Source organism: Hesperophylax consimilis, chromosome 13 (genome assembly GCF_061612785.1).
Source record: "Hesperophylax consimilis isolate HC1 chromosome 13, BYU_Hcon_1.0, whole genome shotgun sequence".
Lineage (NCBI taxonomy): Eukaryota > Metazoa > Arthropoda > Insecta > Trichoptera > Limnephilidae > Hesperophylax > Hesperophylax consimilis.
In genome coordinates, this window is record NC_142848.1 from 417,717 (window position 1) to 443,744 (window position 26,028).

A 26,028-nucleotide genomic window follows, 5' to 3' on the forward strand; every position below is an offset into this window, starting at 1 on the left:
AAATCGCAAGTGCGCCCTACTGTCGAATTTGGCAGCCATCTCTGGTCTGGAGCCCCAAAATACCTGAAAAAAACCCTTGACTCTGTGCAGAAACGGGCGGTCCGTTTGATAGATTCCCCAATCTTAACAAACGGACTGCAATCTTTAGAGCACAGGCGTCAGGTAGGTATGCTGTCCTTGTTCTATCGGTATTACAATGGAAGATGCTCTGAGGAACTAGCGTCATTGATCCCTTCGGCACCGGTGCGTAGTCGGGATACACGCCAAACGCGCGCCCAACATTTGTACACAGTTGACACTTGTCACATGAGAACGGGTCGCTTCTACGATTCGTTCTTAAGTTCAACAGCTCGGCTGTGGAACGAACTGCCGGCCTCTGTGTTTCCTCCCTCCTACAACATGGGACTCTTCAAGACCCGTGTTCACTCCTTCCTCTCCGCAAAAAGACCCTCCACACAGCATCCCCAAAGATGACATAGGCCCTGAGGGAAATTATTTTCTTCAGGGCCTCCTGTGTGGAGTAAATATAAAAAAAAAAAAAGTTACATTCATGATTATGTATTTTTATTTTTTGTGTTGTACTAGGTTGTCCCTTTATAGTTAAGCTGAATCTCATGTATTTAGTTTAAGAAGTGTTCAGTTTCAGTAGATTTTTGTTAAGTCATTGTTTTACCACATTAATTCCACTTTCAGCAAGTTTGTGTGGGTCGGTCCAGTCATCTCCTTCAAAGATAACTACCATATCGTCTGCGAATGTAATAATTTTTCCACCGATTGTAGCTCGCACAACTCATTGATATAGATTATAAATAGAAGGGGTCCCAGTGTGCTTCCTTGTGGTACACGAAAGTTAGTGCCTAGTGAGTTACTCAAAGTTTTACCAGTTTTGAGTTGCTGGCTTCTACCTGATAGGTAACTATTTAGCCATTCGTATGGCATGGCTACAATTCCAATATTTTGTAGTCTTTTGAGGAGTATTTTATGAGAAATTGTGTCAAAAGCCTTGGCTAGTCTAAGAATATTGCGATTTTTTTCTTTCCACGATCTATATTATTAGAAATATGTTCTGTGAGTTGTGCTATGGCGTCGTCCGTACCTCTCCCCGATCGAAAGCCGAACTGATTTTTGCTTAAAAGTTTTCTGTTCTCCATGTAATTACTTAATCTATTTTTAAAGATTTTTTCAATAATTTTTGAGATAGCGCTCAACAGGGATATTGGTCTATAATTGTTAACTTGGTTAAAATATTTGTCATTCAATCCTCTCTACTTACCTTTTCGCGGAAAGGTAAGTAGAGAGGATTAAATGACACACGGCTTTGTCCTTTCACTAATTAAATTTAGGCATTTATTATTTTTCGTACTCTAATACAGACATCCGTTATTTCATTTGTAATACTCAATTCAAGTATTATATATATATATATTTTTTTTTTTATAGTGAATACCTCACAAGAGTCCCAACTGCTCCCGTCTGGAGCCAGTGAGACTATGGCATCCCCAATTGGGGGATGTTGTGAGGCTGAAGGTAAGTGGGGAAGGGAAAGAGGAAGGTGGGGAAGTACCTGGCTATTCAGATCTAGTCACTAAACACGGCTAAAGCCATTTGGAGCAACGTTTCAATTCTGAATGGTGGTCTTACACCAGGGCGGTACTGGTAGTATCTTCCACACTGGAACGTGCCGCAAATATACTATATATTATTTTAATTAATTAATTGTGAAATAACACAAATTAATCAAATAAAATTGATTTGCGCACGCCGGGTTCGAACTCGCGACCTTCGGAATGGCAGTCCAATGCGTTACCACTGGACTATGCCGGCCGTCAAAAGAGAGATCTTAATTGGATCGTACTATACTATTCATCCACTTGCGTATCATAAGTAAATTATACTAAATTCTTTCTTTGTAAATACCGCACCAGAGTCCCAACTTATCACAACTGTCTGGAGTGATTGAGACTATGAAATTCCCGTTCAGGGTATGTTTTAAGGCTGAATGTAGTGGTCGGCCGCTTTAGTATGCAGCAAGCAGTTAGTTGCTAGTTGGTCACTCGTGAAACTGCTAATTGATGACTGGCTAAGTACATCTCGGCGCGCCTTTTTTTTAAATTTTTGATTTTTAAACATTAAATAACTCCTGTTGTCTTTGTATCATGTAGTAATCATGAAAAATATAAAATATGTTTTTTTTTTTAAAATTACCTTTTCCGGATCTCCGTATATTGTTAGTCAAGAGCCTTACCATGGAGACCGTGGTTAAACCGATGTTAAGCCACACAAATGCCACAGGCATTTTATTACAACTTTTTCACAATTCTTTCATCCTTGTTCCTTCATTCCATCAATGTTGATCTTCACATTATACAATTGACATTCCAATACCACTTATTCACACTTCTTCATCCTTCCCCATTAAACAAACCAATGTTTTGTTACACATTTGTGTAACATAATATGCCTGTGGAATATGCTATTACCATTTATTCAAACTTCTTTCATCCTTTGTCATTATAAAAACAATGTTAAGCCACAGTCATCCGTGGAACTAGAACTTTAGAATCATTAGAACTTGTTTGTACATTTATAATCCTTCCTCATTATTAAAACCAACAATAAGCCACAATTATGCCACAGGCATCCCAATAATACTTATTCACACTTTTTTCATCCTTTCTCTTTGTACGGAACGTGTTTGCCTATACAAAAAAAAGACTGTAAATAATAAGCACCGGCACACATCAGCCCTCAACCTGGGTAATGATTTGAGTAAAACACAGTGAAGTGTTCTATCCAAACCATCATAAATATTATGCTTCACGTTTGTTATACTTTTTATAAAAACTAATGTTTAGCCACAAATTGCCACAGATATCTCATTACCATTTATTCACACTTCTTTCATCCTTCCTCATTATAAAACCAATGTTCAGCTACACATATACCACAGGCGTCGACTAATTCATACATATTTCATCTTTCCTCATTATAAAACCAATGTTAAGCCACAGGCATCATATTACAACTTATTCACACTTTTTTAAAAATTTTCTTCATTTCAAAAACCAATTTTAAGACACAATTACGTCCACAAGCATTCCATTACCACTAATTCATATTTTTTTCATCCTTTTTCGTTATAAAATCCATTATCACTTTGAACGTTTGCGCATTTTTGCAGTTTTTTTTACGTTATTGCCTTTTTTAAGTTTATCAAATACAAGACCTCATATTTATATTTCTAGTTATTTACATAACAAAGGCGTTCTAGTAGTTCTTCAAAGCTTGGAACCCTGCTTTTATCGGGAAATGGTAATCACGTGTTCAACCTATACTTAGAAATGATGAAGACAGAATACGAAAAAGCACACCAGGGATTTTCTCAAGGTTTGTTCAACGAACGAAATTGGCGTTAAATGAATAAATAATTCAGTTCTCATCTGATTTTTCCAGTCTCGCCTTTGATAAATTATTCGCATATATATTTTTTTACCGCAGCTTTTCTAGGGTTCTTAAAATTTAAAAAGTTACCATCCCGTGAGTAAATAAAAAAAAATAGTTCCATGACTAAATTCCTGGCAACGAAGATAATACATTTATATTTTGTAAGAAGACACTTGTTGTTTCGAGACTAGTACGCGCGTGCTGTTGTTTCATAAAGAGTGAGGTACTTTGATTTTTAATTTTATGTATTTACCTACTGCAGAAGAGTCGCAACAAGGATTATGTTGTGAGGTTGAAAGAAGTGTGCAGGATCAGGAGATGGCAAAGAAGAACTTTGGGAAGTATCTTTGTTCAGATCTGGTCACTAGATACGGATTGTCACACTGTAATGGGGTTCTTTCAGCAGAAGCATAATAAGTATATTTGACTGGAATGTGACTTAAATATACGAATTATTTGAGAAATCATATTGATTCGATAGCTCTTAGAAATAACCGGATATATTTCCGGCCTCGAATTTCTTCCTTGAATATTGTATAGCGAAAGGGGAACGAACGGGATCTATTTGAGGATGCCACCAGAATAATGAAGGTCCTACCTTGGTTATGGTGTCCTCAAGGTTTCTTTTAGCCAGCACGTAAAGAATCTCACGGCGTAATTGCACTTAACACTTTGAATGGAACCTTACAGCGGCGGTGTAGAAATTGTACTGGCCATATATTGACGAACCTTTCATCTCCTGGTGGCAGGGTTATAAGGACGGGTAGGAAGGATATAATAATTGAAAATATCTATCGGTATATATGCCCCAACACATATGTATCATAATAAACGAATAATAATGAGCTCAAAATTTGCAGCCAAGAAACTAAAATATTATTTTTTTTATTGTTTTTGTGTTTAATTCGTGGAACTCCATTTAATTTATTATTTTTTAAATTTGAAAAAAAAAACTAAAACGCAAGCGGTTTTGTCAGTGTAAACAAGAAATTTGTCAACTGATAATAAACAAACCAGCGGGACCGAGATGAAGTCCGCCATTATTAATTTAATTTGGCCACCGGTAAACACCGCCGCAGTTTTCGCTCGTTGCAACACCGTGCGAAATGTGCCAAATTTGTGTATTGTTGCTCGCCAACTCGATTACCGTTCCACTTGCAGACTGCAGACTATCAGCAGGTTCGGGCACGAGGAACTTTCCACTCGAAAACTTGACTTTGTATTTTTCCAATGTTGGGTTGGAGGTGGCGTTTGAACACTAAGACGCCGCATTTTGAATTTCAAATTGTAAATGGGCAACGCCTACCTTTTTTAGTTCTCATAAAGTTCGTATAGAGCAGTGTTTCCCAGCCTTCTTTATGCCATGCCCCACCGTAGTCTTTTTAAAAGTCAGATGCCCCACCGGCATCATTTTAAATTAATTATAATTAAACAGCAGGTAAATTTTCAAATCATATTGTTAATCATATATTATAACTGAAATTAAATTCAGTTACGCTTGCTACAAAGAAATTTTATGTCCAGATCCAACTTAGTTAATTTAAGTCTTAGGTCCCCTCTATTAGTTATATCCAATCGATTTCATTTTTTAACGGAAGGCTATGAATTATAGTCAAGAGAAAAAAATAAAACAGCTATATTTGGATAAATTAATGGTCCAAAACATGTATTTGGAGACAACTCACTATGCAAGGAACGGGCATACTATTGCAAACGGGATACTGGCGACACTAATTACGTACCCAATATGAATTCGAGCTTGATAATCTCCAAAATCATGCAGCACGTTCAATTTTTGGCATCTAATGCTTGAAGATTAATACATGATGTAGACAGCAATACTGTGGAGTGCCATAATAATGTTGTGGCTAAATTTATTTGTGGAAAGCGTATAAACTATTTTCTAAAACGGTCCTACAATGGAAGATGCGCTGCAGCAGTAGTGGCGTTCAACACCAATCGTCCACACTATTCTTTGCATAAATTTGCAACCGGTAGTCCCGAAAAACTCATACAGCAATTAGATTTAAAAAGATTGCAGAAAAATAATCAACAAGTATTAAGTAAAAAAAGAAAAGAAAAACCCTGCAGCTCGCTCCAGCAAAAGATCAGCATTATGGTCACAATGCAGAAAAATCTTATATGGAACAAGCTTCGTATGACGCAGTTAAAGATGTGTAGAAAGGCTTTTTAGCATAGCCAAAGATAGGCAAGCAATTGAAAGGGCGACATTACTTCAAGCATCTAGTTGAGAGTGGATCGAGATGCGCCGCAATATGATTACGGCATCGTGGTTTGGAAAAGTGTAAAACGGCGGCAAAATATCAGTTGCGCTCCATTAGTCAAAAACATACTTTACCAGCAATCCTTATCAAATATTCCTTCAATTCGACACGGATAAAAACATGAATACAATGTCTTGAAGGAGCTTGCAGAACTAGAAAGCATTACCATAGAAAAGTGTGGACTTCCGTTTATAGGTGCTACCCCAGATGGAATTTCTTCTGAAGACACCGTGAATAAAATTAAATGTCCTTTCGCAGCACGCAGCATGCTCATATATGAAGCAGTAAAATAAAATAAAAATTACCTTAAACTTAACAAACATGGAGAAATGCTGGTAAATACATCTTACTATTGGTTTTACCAGGTTCAGGGCCAATTAAATGTAACAAAAAAGGCTATTTGTATGTTTGTTGTATGGAATGAACTCGGAACAAAAATCGAAAAAAATTTACGGGATGACGAATTTTAGCAAACTAATATGGGTGAACAGCTGAATTGCTTTTTCAATTTTTACATGCTACCCGAATTAAATGATCCTGGATATAATCGCTGCATGTCTATTAGAAATCCTGAGTAATTCAAAGTGCATAATACCGAAAAGAAGTAAAGTAAAATTGGTTTCAGCTAAAACCAAAACATGTAAGAAGGAATTGTTAAAAAGAAATCAATAAAATTTTCATCGAAGTGTCGCAGAAAAAAATTCATTTATATTCCTAATGTACGAGTATGTAGTCCACATTTTTAGAGAAAGGGAAGAGGAGGGTTGGAAAGTTCCTGGCTATTAAGATCTAGTCACTAAAAATATCTAAGCCGTTCTCAAGCAACTTTCGATTCTGAATTATGGTCTCTCGCCAGGGTGATACTGAACGTATCTTCCACTTTTGAACGAGGTAGAGATTCATTATATGTACTATATACATTTTATTTTAATTCTACAATTTGATATATAAATTAAATTAAATTTGTTTTGTCCTCGCCGGCTTTTGAACCCGTGACCTCAAATCAAACTAGACAATTTAGTATTAACAGTGCCCGCCGCACTGCGAAACCAGGCTGGAACAAAGGGAAGCCTTTTGTCACTCTTTATAATTGTATTTATCAAAAAAATATCCAAATAAAAAGTTATATTAAATGTTGTTACTGAGAACCTCCTCCATGAATCAAGCTATTGTTATATTGCATTGCATTCTAAAATATATTTTAACATAATTTTCATAATCACAACAATATCTTTAATTAATAATTATTTGTTTTGCTCTGTGCGTGTCTTGATATTGAACGGAACGCACCTGCCAGCTGCTGGTGCATCGAGTTAGATATTCAAATTCACGCTAGAAACAATTAATAGCGAGGGCCGTTAAACAGTATAATAATTATAACGAGTTATCTTATGTTTTATACAAAGCATTATAACACCAAACCAAACATAATCATGGATGAATGTGTATGTATGTATGTATGTATTTGTGTTTACTTATATGTGTGTATGCATGCATATATGTGTTTTTTATGTATGTATACATGGGTGTGTGTATATATGTGGATATAAATAAATATTTTTTTTCCTTTTTTCTTTTAATAACAATGTACATTGTGCAATAACCATTTGAAAAAAATTTAGAATCCCAAATTACACTTTTATAAGAAAATTTAACCAATACACATAAATACATGTACCATTTAATCATAACCACGTAAACACCTCAGCACAGGTTCTCCCAGTGAGGTGTTCACGAAACATATTATAACATTACCCACCACAGTGTCACTTATTCAAACCTACCTCACACCCAGCATAAAACACCATATTAACAACAGTTCTAAATTTATGTATTATATACAAATCTAAATATTTGGTAGACACTGTAATGAATGTATAGAAATAAATAAAATAAAAAAAATAAAAATATGTTTGCATTATAACATTATGAATTACAATCTACCATACTTTACCCCATTACGACGTATATGTGCTGACGGAAAATCGGCTCTACTCGAAAATGAAATCAACAAAACTCAGACTTAAGGGCGCGCAGAAGCGCCGAAAAATTTTAACGATAGGTATTTGTAAAAATTATTTTTATTTCGTTCATCTCAGCGGGGACAGCAAAAGCGCTATCGGTGTATTGGTGAACCCCAATGCGTGTGTGTGCGTGGCTGCAGGTGTTGGAAGCCCGAATCGTCGCGCCGCGCCCGATAGCGACTTCGCGTCATATTATCGCGATCAGTTCTTATTATTTCATTTACTGTTATTCATTTATTCCAAAAATTAAGTAGGTGCCTAGGTACATATTCGTAATAAAATAGCGAGGTCAGCATTATTTAATATTGTATTGTACTTAACTTTATTATTATTATCACTTACTACAAATATGTACGTAGATACATTTATTTTTCCTCCGTGGTTGAGAGGTAAGGCTCTCGACTTCGAGTCCGGAGGTCTCGGATTCAAATCACGGCGTGCGCAAGTAAATTGATTTCAATTAATTTATGTTGTTTCACAATATTAAAAATAATATTCATTAAAAAGAATATTAATTAAATATAATATAAAATAATTGTCTGGAGAAATAATGATACACGCGGCGACTTAGTTACGGCCAAATCAGCTATCAGCTTACAGGGTTTTGTAATACTAGTCCAATTAAGTCGCCAATTGGGGAATCCACAGTCTCACTGGCTCCAGACGGGAGCAGTTCGGACTCTTGTGCGGTATTCACATAAAAAAGTCACGTCGCAACTCGCAACTAGAGCGCCTGCTGTTCGCTCATCACCTCAGTCACATCGCGACTTGTGCGTAGTTATATACATGTGACTGCATGCCCCGAGCTCATCTTCTGCACACGCACAAGTAAATGAGACTTGTGGGTGCGTGTATACAGGTTGCTGCACACATAAAAAAGTCATGTCGCAACTCGCAACTAGAGCGCCTGCTGTTGACTCATCATCTCAGTCACATCGCAACTTGTGCGTAGGTATATACATGTGACTGCCTGCTCCGAGCTCATCTTCTGCACACGCACAAGTAAATGAGACTTGTGCGTGCGTGTATACAGGTTGCTGCCTGCTGCAACAGATAAGTCAATACGCGTCGCGACTTGAGCGTGCGTATTCCTATATAATAGATATCTCCGATATAGATGGCTCCTGGGCAAAGAGGTCGTACAAAAGTGGATTTAGCTCCTCATCTGGCACAGAGTGCATACATAGTTGGACTACGAACTAAAAAGGTTTTATTTCTGGGAGTGCGAAACTCATACTGCTGCATATGTGCTAGAGCTACTAAACTACACATAGTTGCTTCTGAGCACAGGTGCTTCATAAACTGGCGTGACAGTGCTAATGCCATGGAAGCCCACATTATAGCAGAAGGGTTCTCGAGAAGCATGGAAATGCATGGATTAAAATTTAACAAACTAGTTGGTGATGGCGACTCCAGCATCATGAAAAAAATAATGCAACAAATGCCATATGGTCTTAACCTTATAGTACAAAAAATAGAGTGCAAAAATCACTTACTCCGCAATTTTTGCAACAAAATGAAAGCACTTGGAAAAAAAACCAACAACGCTAAAGGCTTTGTGCCAGTTCATATAAGGAAAAAGGTTGAAGCAAACGTTTTACGCATGAGAAGAGCTGTAGTTGGAGCAGTAAATTACAGGAAAGAGCAAGAAAACACAGTACAAAGTGATAAAATAAAAAATTTGAAAATGGACATAAAAAATACCGCAAATCATGTGTTTGGTGATCATAAAAATTGTGCATCGTACTATTGCAAGCCGGAGAAGTATACTGATGATCCAAATTTAGTAAGCGATCTTCGAGATTGTGGAATATGGACTGAAATCTAACAATTCTTATTGTCTCTAATAGCAAATGCAGAAAGTCTTATTATTGACGTGACAAATAACACTGTGGAGCAATTCAACAACGTTATCGCCAAATTTATAGGTGGAAAAAGGGTAAATTTTACTACAAGAGGATCTTACAAAGCAAGATGTTTTGGAGCAGTAGCTTCGTGGAATAGTGAATTGGCAACCCATTCAAGAATACAAAAGAAAATCCAAGGCCACAGTCCCGGCAAATACACGAAGCACTTTATAAAGAGAAAACGACGTTCGAAGGAGAATACACAAATGTGTCGAAAAAAAAACTAAAGTATAATGAAAATACGACAGAAAAAAGAAAAAAAGTTACAGGGCCCGATGAAAATTATGGTCAATTGGAATCTCAAAGAATTATCTTCAACGAATAAGGAAGAGCTCGAACGGAATACGGTAGGCCAAAGCAATAACAATCTGGCAATTGAAAGACGTAAGCGGATAACGGCGTCTAACTTTGGAAAAATATATAAGCTTCGGCAAAAAACTTCAGTTACGGGAGTATTAAACTCTTTACTGTACTCACAATTCAAAGGAACTATGGCCACAAATTATGGAAAAGAAAATGAAAGCCTAGCAATAGAGCAATTTTCAAAAAAAACAAGTTTGCAGGTATCCGCTTGTGGGCTATTCATCGATAAAACCAAAAACTTTTTAGCGGCAAGTCCGGATGGCCTTATCGGTGAGGATTCTATAATTGAAATTAAATGCCCTTATAGTATAGCAAATATGTCACCAGAAGAGGGAATTGCACAAAAGATAATTGATTACTGTAAATTGGAAGACCATTCTTTAACATTAAAACGGAATCATAATTACTTCTACCAAGTACAAGACCAGTTACATATTACTCGTCGTAATTATTGTTATTTTGTTGTGTTGAGTCCAAAAGGTTTGCTGTATGAAAAAATTGAGAGGGACGATGAAATCTGGCAAAAAATCGTTCCACTGTTTTCTACTCACTGAAAATTTCTACCACCAATGCCTTTTACCAGAAATAATTGACGGTCGCATACCAAGAAATTTACCGGCGAGGGAAAGGTCTGGACCATAAATTGTTTTAATTTCATTGTGTAGATGTTAAACAGTAATTTTTTTTACAATAAAGCGTTTAAAAACAAAAAATATTAGATCATTGAAGAAGATTGAAAATGTCAAGTGATGTAGGAGGTATTCCCAAAAGTGCATTTTTCTGTAATAATATAACGTATTAAAAAAGTTAAATAAAAACTAAACTAGTTATGTGTATGTACCTAATTTGTAGCACAATAAACAATATGGTGCCTCTTATACATAGATTTCAATATTCATTTGTATAATATGATATTATAATCACATAATCGATTCAACAACATGTGGTAGATGCATGTACCACTGAACATACGCTGTACCAGCATTCCATCAAACGATCAGTGGTGTATGTACTTACCATCACACATTTTCTTGTAAAATATAATTTTTTTGAAAAAAAAATCTAGAACAATATATTTAGTCAAATATAAAAGTTTTTTTTGGTTCGGTAGTTGTATCTTAAAAAAAGTGTCCTATAAAGGGATAATATTATGTTGAGTACAACCTTCAAAAGTTATCAAAAAATATTTTTATTAATTTTTGTGTTCCATATCCAACTCGGCAATACGGAACGGAATCATCTCGGGGTCTGTCTGTAGCAGGTGTTTTTTTTTCAATTTTTTTCCATTAATTTATTTGACGTAAACAAATTAAATTTGTCACAATAACTTTAGTAAATAAGCTCGGTAAGTATTGGCACACTCAAGATAAGTCACCAAACAGAAAAATAATTTTAAAAAAACATCGATAACTCGGGACATGACAACACTAGTGGACTAGTGTATCGATATAATTATTGAGAATGTCACATCACTTTGTTGACTGTATACGTATTCAACAAAACCCTTTCCGCCCCCCCTCACCCCCGAATACTGAGAGAAAGGGACACATGCACCTCAGCCTGATAATACCTAAATAAAATTGTCAAAATCGAGGTTTTGTAGTCCTCATTTTTCTACTCCAAAACTGGACCGATTTCCAAGATTTTTTTACCAAATATTGGAAGAAAACATTCTATGTCTGTACTTTTTGTTTTTTGTTTAAATACATCGTCTTATTTGTATACTGAACGTTTGTTGATGGCGTTAAAAAAAGGCAATTTTAACAATTTTTGAAGGGTTATAACTCCTATAAAAAGTAATTTATCAAAAAAATCAAAACGTACCGACACGCTTGCGGTCAATATTCATATTATGTAAAAAAAATATTTTCTCTAGTGCCAAAATCCAGAGAGGGAAATGAGGAATACGTTTGTATGGAAAAAACACCACCCGGTTTCCTCTTAAGGCGATCCAATACCAAGTAATGCAAAATCAGATGTTTTTGGTTTGAAAATTTGATTGCTTAGAAATACTACAGATGCTTTAATTAAATACTGCATGTAGAACACATCTTGGGCTTGTCAGCAATTGATCATTTTTTTGATAAGACCTTTTATAAGCCTATACAAAATAAAGTATCAGGCCTAAAAAAAACTGTCTAGTGCAAAATATCCCATTTACAAACCCATTTTCGGATATTTTTTTTATTGTATAATGTGGGAAATTCATTTTTTTATTTGATAATCGAAGGAAATTTTCATATTTGTACCAGAACTTCACAAAATAAAACAAAATATGCATTTTCGCGTTGTTTATTTTTACACGAATATCGATCGATTTTCGGGGAGGTAAGCATTGAATTTGCCACTGTGAAATAAACTCTATGTCGTCTGCGTAAGGGTTCCACGCTTTTGTATTTAGTTACCGCCCGGCGCTGACGGGGTAAAGACGTTTTTTATCTTAGTGCCGCTCTGTTCTGTGAAATTTTTTCAACTAAAATCATTTTACGTGTAATCGTTTTTTTTTTAATTCCTAGTTTTATACAATGGGGAGGAAAGATAATAAAAAAAACTGGGTACGCTCAGTGGCCTAAAACAAAATACAAAAATATGCTTGAATATTTGGGTTAGTTCAAATATTTTTTTTCATAATTAGGTACGTAGAAACAATAACGCAAGAAATATTTGTTTATTTTATGTTATTATGTTTAGAAATCACACAGATATATATACGAGGCATATCCAGAAAGTAAGTGTACTGAATTTCTGTAGGCTACAATTTTCTTTATTGAAACATAAAAATTACATGGTTACCGAAGTATATATGTAAGCTATTTTTCAACATAGTCGCCATTCCTCTCAATGCAGGTGGTGTAGCGGGGTATCAACTTTTTGATGCCTTCCTCGAAGTATTTGCCGCCAACCCCTTCATCCACTTCTCCACCTCCCCCTTTACCTCCTCGTCTGTTGAAAACCTTTTTCCACCCATGTACAGCTTCAGGGAGGTAAAGAGATAAAAATCTGAAGGTGCTAGGTCAGGGGAATGCGCGGGGTGGTTTAGGACATCCCATTTAAACGAAGCAAGCAGTTCCTTCGTTTCGTTGGCCGTGTGTGGTCTGGCATTGTCGTGCAGCATGCTGACTCCTTTTGTCAGCATGCCTCTCTTCTTGTTTTGAATCGCCTTCCGCAATTTTTTTAGGGTCTCACAGTTGAGAGAGATGCAGAGTTGATGGTCTCCCCTTGAAGCAGATATTCAATCAAAATTATGCCTTGACAGTCCTAAAACACGGATGCCATAATTTTCTTGGCTGATACTGTGGTTTTGAACTTTTTGGCGGAGGGTGAAGAGGTGAGTACCATTTTTAAACTCGCGATACCACTTGCAGATACTCATTAAATTTATAGCTTTATCACCATATGCAGTTTTCACCAAATTATAAACCTCAAACGGAGGTTTTCCCTTCCAAACGTGATAACGGATGACGCCGCGTATTTCGCACTTGGCGGGAGATTGTATTGACATTTTTCACAAAACGTGTTGTAGCGTCGACACTTCTCAACGTACTGACCTTGAACCGCTCTCGTTGAGGAGGAGAAGAGTCAGGCTACATGTTAGTGTAGCCAACATGTCGAAAATAAAAATCATTCGGTCGTGAGAGCCTCAGTACACTTATTTTCTGGATAAGCCTCGTATATAATATGTTTTATACCTGAAAATAGGTAATTGGACGGTGTAAATTGTATGAGAAAGGTGTTGAAAGAAACTAATGTTATTTGCTATTACTGTTGTTTATTACAAAAATATAAAAGGTTATAACATGTCATAAAATGTAGTATAATAACTAAGTACAAAATGTTGCTGATTACTTTCCATACGACATGAGTGACAGTTTTCAGTATTCGTCCTTTCATCTTGGTTTCAAAACCTTAAATCAAAGTTATGTAACGTATTTACATAGGCCTAGTGAAAATTTTATAAATGCTATTACAGTTCCCAAATGAAATTCCAATTTTATATGGAAGACAGTATGATAAAGACGTTATTTAGAAACATTATAACTACAAAATAGTAAAAAAAAACTTACTTAAATTCTAATCCTTTGCAGAGGCTTTGTACTGGCTCTTGGTCTCGAACGTAGGTAGCTCTTTACGGTCTTCCAGTCTGGCACAGATAAAGACAATCTCTATCGATCAGTCCACATACTCTCTTCGAAGCTTCTGTGACTTCCTTGAAAATTCGTTCCACCGCTTGAGTGTGAGAAGGAATTCTAAATTCAACCCTTCTACTTTTGTCAGTTTCTGCAATTGACTCCAACTCTTCTAGGCTCATATCAGTAACAAGAGGGGGTTCGGTTACTGAAGTGGATTGCCAGTCGATCATACCTATATAGTCTTCGGCATCAAAATTGATCTGAGGGGGTTTAAATACGCTTACCCCTTTCCTTTCGGTTGCGCAAGCTTTCTGAATTCTCTTATAAGCCAAGGCTCTGATATGTTTTCGTTCATCGAACAGCATAGCTATCAAAACATCCTCTGGGTGAGCCATGAAAACATTTCTCTGTAACGTTGCATAGACGACTTTTCTTAGCTCATCTTAAAAGTAATTGCTGAAAGAATCATTTCAAAAAAATGAATGGAAGCTTGCGGGATTTGGGGATTGCACTTAATTGAGAACCATGATGGTATGTAGACCTTCATTATGAACTCTGCATGCTTTCTTAGCTGAGGGGTCGGATCATCGGTGGCTATATACAAACGGAGGACTCGATTTGCCAGAGTAAGCCACCTGGCGTGCGAGATGTTGCCGGGCTTTCGTTTGGCCAACTCTTCTGTACATGTGCCTGTTGATACAGCTTTGGATATTTCGTACAGATACTTTTGGTCTGTGCTCAACTGTTTAAGATTAACTTTTGGTATATCGCTTTCAATTGCAACAAAATTTACAACTTCCAGATTTTGGCAGTTTAAAAGTTGTTTACCAATAGTCCCACTAAATGTGTTCGGTCCAGAAGTTGGTCCATCAAGAGCAACCATAACTTTTCTCAATGGTAATTCGTTCAAATGTAGTAGACACACAACTGCCTGCATTAGCTGTTCTATTTTATTTTAAAATAAGATTATAACTCCCTTTAAAGTACCTGTGTTTGTTGCCGTACCATTAAAACCGATAGCTTTAAGTGTTTTCAGGTCGACAGTTTTTTCTTCACAATACTTAACTAGTGATATAACGATTTTCTTTCCTGTTCCATTTATGGGAGTTACATGACCGAAATATTTGGAACCAGGTTCTTCAACAATAGAGATGTGTTCTTCCGATACAGATTTTCTGACGCTTTTACCAGCTACTATTTATTTTGTTATGGTTTCGTCTTAACGACCATCAAAGTAAATAGCCAACAAATCGGAGGTTCGAGTCGAGCTTGCTTCTTTACGAGACTTAAGTCTTTCACGTACTACTTTTGATTTGTCGATTACTGCCTCTTGGTTTTCAGCAGTGACAACATTTAAGTCTCGCAAAAGTGCAGTAGCTAACTGAGCTCCAGTTAGCTACTGCACAGTTTGTCTAGTTAAATGCGGTTTTTTACCCATCTTGAACACAAAAACACTCACTCGAGTCTTAGAAACGGCACAAGCGCACTGAAAACACAACCGCTACTGCCTGTCGGCAGACGAATACTGGTGATTCTTAGGTGGCGCCTCACCACGGTGAGACAGTCTGGCCTTTCCCCACCCCATTGCTTCGGTTGACGCTTGACGTATGGAAATGTACTTCATTATTTCACTTATCACAATAATTCCAACAAAGCTCAACCAGATTTTAGTCAACTTAAGATTTGAACTATGAACAATACAAATATCAAAGTACTGCAAAATTTCAAAAGTTGGCTGAAATTTACGACTTTTAGGCCTTATGCGGGAGACCTACATGAAGTGCTAAATTTTTGAAATAATTTTTTTAAAGTTTTTGGTACTTATTTTTAGAGTAATTTTAACTTGCAGCTTAGAATAAAAGTGTTTTAGATTATTTTAATATTTTTATAAAAATTGACTTTTTTAGTAAATTTTCCAAACTTTAAGCCTTGTGCGGGAGACCATAATTTTTTTTTAAAAATCCAAATTTTTTTGTGATAAGATGCGGTGCCTAGTAGCATATTTTTTTAAACTTGGAATTTGAAAACAAAAAAAAAGTTAAAAATCGATGCACCCTACTGTACAAACCCATTAAATTTCACAAACATTGTCATCATCAAACGACTGTATTCGCATGTGTTCGAAGCCATCTAGAATTTGCGTCACCTATGTGGTCTCCATTTTATGCATTTCATAAATCAAATTGTGAAATATAATTCTTGCAAATCACACGTTAGACTCATAAATATCTCAAAGTAACTATATTTTTCAAAACTGATTCATTGAGTCTACGCAGACAAATTGCAGATGCGATGTTGCTTTATGCATTCGTAAACAACATTACCGACTGTCCTGAATTATTAAACGTAATTGAATTGAAAGTACCTACGCGGCACACGCGTTCGTGCATTTTTTTAATGAATAACAGTTTAAAACAAAATCAAATAAAAATAGTTGCGTTGAAAAATTGTGTTAAACCTTAGTAACATGTATTTGTCTTTAATTGTAACGAAAGTAAATATAATATATCTATTAAAAATGTCCAAGCGTAGGTGATATCTCACAAAAGCGGCGCTATACAAATTGTCCAATAAATAAATATGTAGTAAATACAAATCTCACACAGTCAATTGCGTCTCTGTATGAGGGAAGTGTTGCATGTGTTTGATATCACAAAAGGTGTTAAACAAGGTTACGTAATTTCACCGTGGTTGTACAATCTATACATGGATAATTGTATGCAAGAATTAAAAGAGGTGGGATTGGGCGCCAATTTGAGTAATCTAACAGTTTGTTGTTTGTTGTATGCTGATGAAGTGGTGCTGATTATTAACAGTATGGAAGATCTACAGTCTCTAAAGTAAGTCTTAAGTCATGGTGTTTAAAAGAGAGAATACGAAAACGGTATGCAATTTAGTTGTGAATGAGGAATACCTGGAGCAGGTGGATGAGTTTGTGTATTTCGAAAGTATGTTTAGAAAGGTAAATGAAGGTAACTCCATTAATGGAAGACTGATCGCAGTTGGCGCTAACAGAAACATGTCAAAAGAAGAGAAACTAGCAGTCCACAATGGAGTGCTAATACCTACCCTGATGTATGGAAGTGAAGCATGGAACTGGCAGAGAAAGTATGAAAGTAGACGAAATTCTGTAGAAATGAAATCCCTGAATGTATGACCGAGTGAGAAATGTCTGCCAATCTCTCTCTGCCAATCCCTGCGGAGAAACGGCGTGATGGTTAGTTAGTTACATACATCGACTACGATTCCAGAGGTTGCGCGTTCAATTTTTCAAAAATTAAAATTCAGTTTTCAAAACCAAAACTCGTTCAATTCAACATTATATATATGCATATATATTGTAATTTTGACTGTAGAATTGAACGAGTTTTTGTTTTGAAAATTGAATTTTGATTTTTTTTATTGAACTGTATTTGAACCCTTAACTTCTGGAATAATACTCGAGAACCTTACCCCTCAACCAAGGAGGCCATCAACATACCGTCACTTAATTATAAGTATGCAGTGGAAATTGTAAAATATCTATATTTTGTAGGAAATATTAATAATATAGATAAAATATAACAATGTTAGCTAATAAAAATATATTGAGACGTTAGTTTTGTGTTTTTTCCTCATATTAAGTAAAACCCGTTTTACTATATCTTCTTACTGTAAAAATATGTAATAGGTTTTAAAAGAACGAAATGTATTTTTTGATGGCTTTTTTTTTAAATTTCAATATTGTGATACCCCTAGACGGCCTAGACGGTACGCGTGTAAGTCGCGAGGCTAGACGCAGGGGTTCCTTCGCGATATAACAAAGTTATAATTTTTGTCAGTGGTTTAGCGGGTGCAATAAAATGAACGTTTAGGTACTTTTGCTTACGTTGCTGACTTTTTAAAATTCTCATAAGCAATGGACTGAGGTTGGAGTTAATGATTTATAAACTTTTGACAGGAAAAGATGTTTCAAAAGAAAAAAAAATAGTTATGTGTGTAAATAATTAGATAAATAATCTTAAATTAAAGAATATATATTCAGCTGATGCGAGTACCAGCAAATTAATTACATACATTGGCGTTTGTATAATATTCACAACGCCTTAGCAATATATATTAATTATGTATTACACAATTTTATATTAATTTTATTCGATTGACCTTCCACTTTAGACTATATAGGGAATGTCAAGGGAAATTTCCCTACTTTTTTGGGGAAAATCGAAATTCAGCGTTTTACGAAAACAAACAAGATTGAATATGCCATGTTTAATGACGAGGGTGACAGTGGTTTAACGGGTACAAGCAACATACATTTTAACAATTTTAACCAATCTTAATAATATCGCTAGCCCTTTTACACTCTAATTATACGTGTATGTACCAACCACATTAAAAATTGTTGATTTTTTTAAAACTAAAGAAATAAGATTTTATATTCATAATTGAATTTTGTAAGCATAAATTTAAAATTTAGTGAGCACAATTATTTAGACTCGCCCTAAGTCAGCGGGTCCCCTACAGAACCATCCCCTATCAAACCATCCGGTCTTTGATTTGTCCCATCATTAGTATTTGTTGAGGGTGTATATAAAATATATAATTTTGAAGTAGCACGCTCTCCTCGTTCGGCACATATGACCAATATACGTTAGTAGTTGGCTCTCCTGCCGCTGGTTTTGCGAGACTGATGAGAATATTAATTATACTAGTAATGTAAAAGCAGCTTTATACTTCTCAACCACACTTACAGTCAGCGGTGCCCCATGTATATATTTTTAAACAAATATCACGCTACTTCACATAAAATGAAGCTAGGGAAAATTGACGTGAGAACTTATTGGAAAGGAGAAAAAAGTTTGTTTAGCGAAGAGGAGGCAATCAATAAACCTGCCGTAAAAAAAAAACAATATTGTTTTTTTTAATACAATCAAAAACAATATTTTTGTTTTGAAATTAGAAATTCATATGAAATCGCTACTTTCTTAGTGATCAATTATTGTATGAGAGGAGAGTGCCACTCTAGACTGGATTTTAATATACTTATCGCATCATGTTAATTTATTCAATTTATTCTGAGACCGTATTTTAGCGCTGTAAATCATTTTTTAAATACCTTTAAAAAAGCAATAGAACGCCCCTGGCAATGATTTACGCTCACCCACGGCGAGTCGTGAATATGACAGTTCATGTTATATAATCAATATCCCCACATTTCCCGTTTTCGTCACGTAGTAGAGCTCGATAATCGTCAAAAGGCTGACATTAAGGACGTGAATATTTTTTGGATGGCTTATGATCAGGCGAGCAGCTTTCGCCAGATATGGGGCGGTCCATTTGAGGACGGAAAAGGGGTCGTTTAGGAGAATAAAGTAAGGGTCGGAGCGCTGCCTTGAGGCTGGTGCTGGTGGTGACTTCTCGTGGCTTGTTGCTTCTATATTATATAACCCCATAAGTATTCAAATAGAAAATATTAGATTGGTCTAAGCAATGAAGACACTTATAAAAATAAATAAATAGCCTTGTTTGTATATCAGATTAATTGTAATTATTCTAATGTTGGTTGCATTTAACTTGAACAAGTAAAAAAAGCCTAATTAATTAATTCAATAATAACACCCGAATAATTAATATAGCGCATTTTTTTTGTAAAATATCATCTCAAGGGGGATTTGTTCTATTTACAAGATTTACTCTGCTATGGAAATCTCCAGATTAGTACAATTAAATAAATTCTATACATTACACAGGCTTTTCAGTTATTTCTCTCTTATCGTATTGTATGTACGTTATCGTTTTGTCATTCAAAAAGTTAGTGTACTTGGGACGCTTTAGTGAGTTCTATGATTGTTTGTAAGAGTCTGTTATTTATTTTATATAACGGGAGACTTATATTGTATATTGAGATAGAACCTGCAGACAAGCAGCCATGTGGCAGCTTCGTGGGACTATCTATACATTGTATGGAAAAAAAGTTTAATTTTCAGTCAATAAAGATAAGCTTAGTAAAAAAAAATAAAAATAAAATTTCTGTACGAGGGAAAAATTGTTTTTGGATGCAAAGTAAATACAGGCAGAAATAATAATATTTTTTCTTATCGAAGAAAATAAACACTTTGTGGCTTGACTTAATAAAAATATATATTTCTTAATTTGCTTTAAACCAATATATATGAGTTATATTGGTCCACCGGTTTCGGTTTGCACTCAACCTCCTTCAGGACAATGAAAATATAAACTGTTTATATTTCCATTGTCCTGAAGAAGATTGAAGAATCCTTTTGAATCGTTTTGCCCTACTTTACAGGGGCCAAAAACTTGTCAGCCTTGGATCTACCTTTGTACATTTTGTCTTTTCATTTTATTTTTTTATGTTCTTACAATAAAAAATATTTTTCAAGGATTTTTTTACACTTTTAATGTACAATATAGAACAACAAAAAGTTATTTTTGGAGTAGCAGATACCATTCTTGACTCCTTCATATCATTTTCCCAGTGCAATTTGGTTGACACGCCACTGAATGTTTCGGTTTTGGAGCACTATGTTAATCACCGACATTATTTTACGAAATAATAGGCAAAACTTTAATAGACCAGAAAATGGCATTTTATAATTTATAGTTATTTCGTAAAGTTATGTTTTTGGTATAATTTATATCATTACTTATGAAAGCAATAATGTAAAAACATGTATTTTCCTGGATATTTTTACCTATGAAGTTTTAACGTCAAACACGCATTAATGTGGATTTTTATGTAATATAATATTTTTTTACTTTCTCACTGTAATGTACTTACAACAGCACATAATACATATACCTATTTCATTTTATTTTTATTTTTATTTTTTTTATTTATTTAAACGCCCATTGGGCTTTTACATACATTGTTATTAGTGTTATTACATTAACTATGTGACATTTAAAAGTTTACGTACATATATAAATAAAATAGTTATTATATCTGTAGTACATAAATGTTTTACAAATAATACAGAATACCATTATGGAGAACAGTTTTTTTTTTTTTTTACTTACTTAGAAAAATAAATGGATTGAAATTAATCAGCATTTATAGGGACTTAAAATCATATTCGAATTGTTATATAAATTACAATATTAATTTGAAAAGTTAAAACATATATATTAAAGTTAAAAAGTCATAAAAGAAAAGAGTGAAAAAACAGAAGCTAAAAAATGGGTTTTTTACTATGGAGTGGAGAAGTCATACATTTCAGCAAAGTGTTTATGTAGATTTCGTTTAAGCACTGCTACGGAATCTCTAAATATATCAACAACATTACCAAATTTATTACCAAAATTTTGTATTCGATTTAACGATATGTGCGCATGATAATTAGATTTGAAATTGTCACAGAAAAAGGTGGAATTTTGTCTCGTATTTTTGGAAGGTACAAATAATTTTATTGTGGCAAGAATTTCAGGGCTGTCGATTCTATAATTAATAATTTTATTTAGTAGAACAAGGTTGGAGATAATTCGCATCAACCTATCACATTATTAACAACAGTAATGTACTGTACACTCCTCTTCCAAACACAAACTTTATTTTTGATCGCCATACAGAAGGCCCTAAGGAAAATAATTTCCCTCAAGCCTATGTCCTTCAGGACTATGACATCTGGGGATTCTATATCGGCAGTTAAGGAAAGGAAAGAGAGGAAGTTCCGATCCGGCCCACCATGCAGCTGGTAGGCAGGCACACCGCCGCCAAGATCTGAACTTACCTCACCCAATGAACTTGTGCACCCCTATCAAGTCACTAAACGTAGAGAACCACTTGAGATGACCTATGACAGAGATGTTGATTTTTCAATTAATGGTTTCCGGGGCGGCGGTACCCATAACCACACCCAAAATGACAAGTTATCTCTTCCATGGAAGATTAGTATTCAAACCTCAAAATATGTAGAAACCCGATGTGAATACTATTTTATTTCTTATTTCTATTTTACCTTTCCGGAAATTTCTTAAACGAGAAATACAGTTTTTGGTTACACAAAATAGACAGTAAAAAATTTTACATTTGAAAACCGTTCGATTGTCATTAACCATTGCAATACGAAAATATAGAAAAAAACTATTACTTGTATCAGAAACAGAATTTAATGGCTCAGGTTTCTTCTTAACAGGAACCCCTACTTTGTACATAAACATTTCGGGAAAAGACAATGAAGATAAATTCAGGAATGTAGCGAAAAGTTTACACAAATTTGAATGAAAACGTAAATCTAAATGCGAAACACGCCCCAAAAATATCCATATCAATTTCAGCCTGAGAATACTTATCCCTTTACTCTTGAGCCTTGGAAAATGTATTTGAACTCTGTTACAATATTACTACGGCCCTAATCAACATTTTAAATGTGATTTAAGTGAACGTACGCAAATTTTTAACTATTTGGAGTATCGACATACCCGTATTGCACTTTGACCCTTTTCTTTTTCTTGATCCAATGACAACCTGTAAGGTAGTTTAGTAAGTTCATGGCTCGGAGGTTTCAGGTTCAAGGATTGGGAAACAAAATATTGCATATGGTGTCGAAACGTTACTTAAGGGTACACGGGTTGTTTCTAGGACTCGTTCTTCAACATCTCAGCTGTGGAATATTTGCGGGCCTCTGTGTTTCCGCTATTCTACAACATGGAAGACCCGTGACCCGTGTTCACTCCTCAGGAGTTAATGTAAAAAAAAGATTCGTAAAAAGATTCATGTCTACTCTCTCATAAATTGAGTTAATTTATTTTTTTAGAAAAAAACACTTTCTGCAAGTAATGCTTTGAAATATGTTGCGAGAGAGGTGTACAGTGCCGGAGATATATACTCAGACGTGGGTCGTCAATCGGACTTATGTTTCTGGACCTACCTTTTGTTGGAAAGGTAGGTGATAAACATCTAAGCATTATCGTATCTAAATTCTCTCTGGGCTCCGGGGCGTTAAAGTTAATAATTGTCAAGACACAACACAGTAGGTAAAAAACGGGTTAATGACAACTCACGTGGATCTGGTTTATTCAAATAAGATGCCCATCTTATTGGAACGGGGCGGCCGTGAGGCGGGACGCCTCGGCTCCACAATTGACGTGCCCTAGCGCTAGGAGCGTTGGCTTTGTTCTGCTGGGGTCACGGGTCATGGCCGCAGGCCCGCTTTGTGCCGTGATTGAGCTCGATTGGCGCCGTTTGCGGCACATGTTGTAACTAAAAACAGGTAGGGTTTTATCCGGCATTTGGGAGTCCGTAAATATAGCTTATTTGCGTTACATAACAAATATTACGATAAATTATTATATTTTTTTACCGTACCACCTGCAGTGTACAGAAGTATTTTTACATTCCCTTTCGAGTTGGCCTTTCCTGCTCTTTTTTAGAACTTTGTGTATAATAATCGCATTCTTACTTAGCCGTAAGCAACATATCATATCTCATTATTACCAGAAGATGTTTATCATAAAACACTGCTAATCTCGATTCACACTAAAAAAAACCTTAATACTAACACAAAGCAAATATTACAATTCAGAAAAGTGGATTATTCAATAATAATCACAAAACTTAACAAAATTGATTGGGTCATAAACTGAACCATTTGAATACTCAACCCGCTAGTGACGTCTTGTACAACATAATAAGCAATATTAAAATAAATTATGTACCAAATAAACCGGCAAAAAATTGTAATTATCCACCATGTTATACATCATCTCTTATAAAAATAATTAAAGAAAAAAATAAATATTATATGATTTTTATAAAAATTCAAAATCCACGTGACTACCAAACTTTTTCACTCTTAAGATCTAGACAAAAACGAATTGTACAACAACTCTACATCAATTAAATACATACTGCTGAAAGTAGCATAAATGGTAATCCTAACTCTTCTGGAATCATTTCAATAACATACAAAAAACACAATCGTCTCTTCCAAGGACGATGCACATAGATGATAAAAAAGCAGAAAATTGCCAAGATACATGTAATATTTCCAATCAGTTTACAAAAACGATAAAAACCTACCTGCATTCGACATACCAGAAAACACAAATAACATACATATCACTATGGTTAAATTCACACGAGAAATAGTCTTAAAAAAATAAAAGCTCTTTTATTTATTTATTGTTTAGAAACATTTACAGACTATAAACATGAAAAAAATCATGAGATAAGCGCTGCAAAAAACGTGTATTTCAACAGTTCACTTAAAAATGTTCACATCGTCCACAGTTTAAGTGTCATTATACACTATGTATTAAAAAAAATATATAAACATCAAAAAGTGAGCAAAGGCGAAATAAGGGATATCAAAAACAAACACAGATCAATATATGATCCAAAAAACAAAAACAACCGAAAAAAACAGAAAACCAATAGAGTAAATAAAAAACAAATAAACATTCATAAAATATCTCACAACTAATAATATTCTCACGCCCCAACAATATGGGTTCAGAAAATTCTCCAACACGAAATGTGCTGCCTTTGATTTTATACTAACTCTTCAAAAACACTTAGATCAAGGAAAATATGCAGAGGGCATTTTCATAGACCTCAAAAAATAGATAATATAGATAGATAAAAAAATAAATAATAATCAGATACGGTTGATCATAAGATTCTGTTAGAAAAGCTTGAATATCTGGGCATCGTGGGCAAAAATCTAAAACTTTTATCTAGTTATCTTACGGGTAGGTGCTCTTCGGTTGTTATTGGAAAAGAATCAAGTGATCATAGAAATATAACATGTGGTGTACCACAGGGCTCGATTCTCGGGCCTTTGTTATTCTTGATTTATATAAATGATATTGCAAAATGGGGGTTGAAAGGTACCCTTCAACTTTATGCTGATAACACAATATTATTCTATCATAATACTAATTTAAACGAAATGGAAAAAGACATGGAAAGGGATTTGGGTCATCTAGCCGAGTGGTTGAGAATCAATAAACTTAGCCTTAACATTAAAAAGACTCACTATGTGCTATTCGGGAATAGGAAAGGACAACGCCTAAACATTTCCTTGGGAATAAACAAACTGGAACAAACAGATGTCGCGAAGTATCTAGGACTTTTAATTGACTCACGGCTTACATGGAAAAACCGTTTTGACCATGTTAAATCAAAGATTGCTCCGGTGACCGGTGTAATGTACAGACTACGTAGATTGCTTCCCACAGCCATACTGCGATCATTGTACTATGCTATGATTCACTCCCACTTGGCATATCTTTCGAGTATCTGGGGCTTTGCTACCAAAAAAATGATATCGGAGGTGCAAATAATCCAAAATAGAGCCATGCGTAACATTTTTGGCTTGTCTTGGGATATACCTGTTAAAGATATTTACCGTCACGCACTTGTTTTGCCATTTAAGATGGTTCCTAGCTTTGAGATAACAAACACCATTTTAAATATTATTCAGTGTAACACCCACACAAATATAAATCTGAACTATAACAACGATGTTCACCAATATAATACACGACAACACAACAAACTACATATATCAAAAATACACTCAACAAAGTTCGGACTGAAATCATTAGAATATATTGCCTACACTAACTATAACAAATTGCCTGAAGAATTAAGACAGGTATATGCCTCTAACAAATCTCGAAACGATATATTGAAATCCTATTTTTTCAAATGTTATTTGGAAAACGAGTCATAAGTACGTACAAACTCTGTTCTGATAAGCCGTCCTAATTATCTCCAAATACCAAACTTTGTACATCCAGAGATGATGAGATTTTTTAATCTTCTCAGTCTGTTTATTTTTGACCCCGTACTTTTTAATGTATTTTCCTGATTTTGTTTTTATGCATTTATATAGTCCATCATTGAGGATACTTTTTCAACTTTTTGACA